At 32.5% G+C, this 4,526-nt stretch overlaps 1 protein-coding gene across 1 annotated transcript in view; it reads right to left on the minus strand.

Annotated features, from left to right (window-relative positions):
• LOC137637909 (lachesin-like) overlaps nucleotides 1-3,873 on the minus strand; it is a 39,514-nt gene extending 35,641 nt beyond the window's left edge. Inside the window, exon 1 of the mRNA XM_068370022.1 lies at nucleotides 3,770-3,873. The gene's annotated coding sequence lies outside the window, so the exon portion shown is untranslated. The remainder of the gene's footprint in view (nucleotides 1-3,769) is intronic.
• Between the last annotated feature and the right edge of the window lie 653 nt (nucleotides 3,874-4,526).

Genomic DNA, 4,526 nt, shown 5'->3' on the forward strand with positions numbered 1-4,526 from the left:
GTTTTGAAGTAAGTCTGTGAAGAGTGAGATTGTTGGTTTTCCGTTGGTAGCCATATGTGACATGAACATTACTGGTATTTATTAGAAGTCTGTGAATGGGGAATGTTAAGATGTAATGGGAAGTCTGGCGAGGTGTTCGTTGTCTGTTGAGAATTTTGTAATAAGGTTGTTTTGTGTCTTCGATCTTTGTATATTATGCATAGGCATTTATAAGTTTGTTGGGTGATGCAGTTTGTTGTCTGTTTAATCTCTTTTATGGTATTAACAGGTTTTTAAAAATGGCTAGTAAAAATATCTAGAATAAGTCTGTTCCTAATTTTTTGGTATCTTTTGGTGTGAACTGATATTTATAAGTCTTAGAATTACAGTTGTAAGGTTTTTAGTGTGAGCTAATAATTATGTGTAAAATAAAACCGTATTTTACTTGTCACTATGTTTTTATATGACCAGGTAGTTATGAATGTGTAATAAAGCTGCAAGGTGTCAGTTGTAAACTAGTGTTTGTAAGTTTGTGAAATGAGATGGCAAGGTCTCAATGTAAACAAGTATATGTAATTTTGTAAAATGAGGATATCTGTTTCAAGATGTTTTCATTTTGGGATGCTTAGGTATTGCGTGTAGAGTATGCTCTCCCCACCACAGGACGATGTTATCTTCCTGAACAGCGTTATATAACAAATTACAGAAGCGATGCGTGCATGCAGGATACCAGCGTTGTGGAGCCCCTGAGAGAGATTTTGAGAGAGGCGTAGTAGCACCGCTGCGGTGGTAGGACACACTCACCCCGACCCATTGGCCCTGGAGGGTCGGGAAGACATCACAAAAGGGGGGCGTCAGTGGGCTTAATCTGTTAGTCTCCTCCTCAACTCCTGCCGCTGCACTGCTGTTTTTTCTGATTTTTTTTATTAATTTTGTGTATCTGTCACTTCATATTTATATAAAATCCAGCAAACGAATATAATATTTTTTTTTTCTCATTTTATTTATATACATATACGACTATTATTATGCAAATACTATTTTTACAACAACCAGCGTACATTACTGTTTTTCAGTACATTATTTTTTTCCTATTGTTACATGTCTCCTAAAACATCGTATTATACAAACCATTATACTGGAACCAGTGAAATCTATATTGGTGTATCTCCATTGTATTCGAATCGGTAATTATTCTTATATTAATCTTAAGATATTTTAGACCAATTTATAAAACTAAATTGTTAAAAGACAATTAATTAGAAAAAAAATAGTGCGTATTCTTGATATTCTTTTAGAAAATTACTACATATGAAGATAACAAAACTAAAACTACTATTTGTAATGATTAAAATCTCTTTATTCGAAAAGTTTATACATGCTCAGTTTTCCTTTAGGACTGAATAAAAATTTTCATTAAATTATGAAGGTTTTATGTTTATTGTTCTTGTATATTGTCAACAATATCTTGGAGGATTTTAAGAACTACATTGAATGACTTATCTTCGGTGAATTGAATTTTTTTCTGTCTTTATAAAATCATTTGAAACAAATACAATAGGTGTTGTTTGATGCAGTTTCTTTTAGTTATATTATTATAAAATCCTTGCTGCTTATTAAAAGCATAACCCTCAGTATGCGTAACGATTTGGAACTGTGTTCATTGACAGGATAATTTTCTTCTTTAGTTTTGGAATTTGCTGCAGTATACAGTAAGTGTACAATACAATTAAAGAATGGCAGTTGAGATGAATGTAATTATGTGAACCTTTCTTTTTTTTTCATTGTAGACTAGTTCCAAACAGTTTATATTAAAATATTAACGCGAAGCGATGACGTCAAAAATATTGCGTATTATATTATAATTACGTTCTCTCTTACTGTATCTTGGATTAAAGTGATACAATGGCTGAAGTATTTTGAGCTACAAAGCAGATACAATTGGGATATTACATTTTGTTGTTAATTTTCAAAATAAATTGAATTATAAAGACATTATGATATCTAATTTACATTTTTTGTAGTTTATTTTCGAAATATATTAATTTCTAAAGACAGGGTGACGTATCTTTTAATTCATTGGATATACTGTAGGCGTTGCAGCTAATATTCCTAAACGGTCGTAATTAACGTGACATTCTATATATATTTTAACCGATGAAGTAGTTATTTACATAAAAATCATGGTATCCTAATACTCGGACTTATCATTTATTTTACGTGATTTGGGAATAGAATTGAATATAATTTATAGAATTGGCAAAAATCCCGTAATTTTTTTCGGACCGATAATTAAAATTAAAATTAATGTTAAAGCGAAAAGACCTCAATAAAGTCATATGAATAGGAATCTTATGAAATAATTGATTCTCAAGGTTTTTCCACGAAGGTGGTGTTCTCCAAACAGTAGCAAATTATTAGAAAAAATATGTATTGATTAGATCCTGAAAGTAAGAATAGAATTAAAAGAATGATTATATACTCACATTCCTGAAATGAAATAAGATTTATACATACGGACAGAGAGACTATATTATCATAAATTAAAATTCCTGTTAAATCTGTTGAAAAAATTCCACCATGGTATCCTACCTAATAAGTGTGGCTTACCCCAGATGCTTATTGTATTGTTGCGGATAAATTTATATGTAAAATTAATAGGTGTAAAGCATAAAATGTACCTTGAAATTTATTGATGCAAACTAACAAGCACAATGCATAAGAATACTCGAGAGTTAATAAAATGAATGAATGGTAAAATAAGAAAGTGATAAACTGCTGAGATAAGGGATTCACAAGCACTTATTGGACTTTATAATTACTTAACTTATAGGATAACGGTAGTTTTTTAGACTAATGATTTGTGATTTCATATAAAAAGAGGAGATCTGAAGCGATATGTGATTTGATACGTCATTAAATGAAAAGGAATTTATATCAAAAGTCGTAATAGGATGAACTTTTGTACGAATTAAAAAGGATTACAGTGGAAACTAATTTTAAATGAGAGAAATCAGGAGAGTTTGAAGACACATGGAAGACTGTTTTTGTCAACAAAGAATGCAAAGATCAGGCAAAGTTTGATTTTGTTCACCAATTGGAATGGGTAGCTTGAGAGAGATGTTGTGTACCTGAGAAGATTAAAAAATTAGTCTTTGGAAGATCATGTGATTAAAAATCATGTAGCATAATTGAGAAGAAAATAATTGAAAAATAATAAACTTTTGACCAAATTTAACCACATCCAAGGTTGATATAGTATGGGCGTTTGTTTGTGCTAGTTTTGTATTGATAGAACAAGTTTTGTTGAGGGGTAGTAGAGTTCAACTGTTTGTTGTGTAGGAATGAATGGTTGAATGTTTGTTCATAGATGGGTCATGCATTATTGGAATATATTCAAGTAAACTTGTTTCGAAATAATAGAGAACAAAGCTCGATCTGAAAGTTTTTAAGGTCCGATCACATAGTATGAATAAGGTTACCTACGTCTTGAAATGTTAGTGTTGCCGAAGGAGGCGAGAGAGATTCAGATGCCCATCAAACTTAAAAGAAACAGCCAAAACAGCCACCAAAAATGAATGGAACAAATTGAGAAAGTGAGATATTAAATATTTCTATGAAAAGTGTCTATTTACGAAATGTTTTCGCAGCAAAAGAAAGCCTGAAGGTACAGATAAGTATAAATAAGGCGAATGAAAGAAACGAGATGTAAAATATTTCTGTTGAAAGTAAAGGAAAAACCTCGTGAGATGAAAGGAGGAAAGAGTAAAATTGAGGATCTGACACCTACCCGATAACCTCCAAGGTGATCGACCACGCAGGTGAAGGTGGCTTCTCTCCCCTCTGTCACTGTCACGTTCTTTAGTGGCTCCAAGAACTCTGGTTCATAGCTCGCAACTGCAGGGAAGAAAAGAAAAATAAATCGGGGCTATTATCCATATGGTGTTTATTAATTAGTTGTGTACGCGACCCGTCAACAAAGAGGGATAGATATTTACATAGATATGTACGTACTCCAAAACTCTAGTTCATAGTTCGCAACTGTAGGGAAAAAAGAAAAATAAATCGCGGCTTTTATTCATATGGTTAGTATTAATTAGTAGTGTATGCAACCTGTCAAAAATGACGGATAAATTTTTACATAGCTAAGAAATGGAAACTTTTCTATAAGAAATCTTATTCCGAGGAGGAACAGAAACACTATTGTCGCCACATACATATTTATTGCAAACGTTTCGACATTTCAAATGTAATCACCGTTGCTACTAAAAGTAAAGATAAAAGTAACAATACGCATTGTGCGGCAGTGCGGAAACGAAAATCGTTGAAGTGCCTTCTTTTTCCTAAGATTTTCTCTATTCCGGGTCGCCATTTTTAATGAGTCGTTCCATTTACCTTTATTCTGTGTCATTTCCTCCTGTACTCCTTTCTGTTTCATATCATATGCACTTTTTCCACCTGGACTTAGTTTTTAGTTTGTCCTCTCCTTGATGTTCCATCCCCCTCCTTGTCCATCACTTCACTTCCCACGTGTTTGTCTTCTCTTC

Source organism: Palaemon carinicauda, chromosome 3 (genome assembly GCF_036898095.1).
Source record: "Palaemon carinicauda isolate YSFRI2023 chromosome 3, ASM3689809v2, whole genome shotgun sequence".
Classification (NCBI taxonomy): Eukaryota; Metazoa; Arthropoda; class Malacostraca; order Decapoda; family Palaemonidae; genus Palaemon; species Palaemon carinicauda.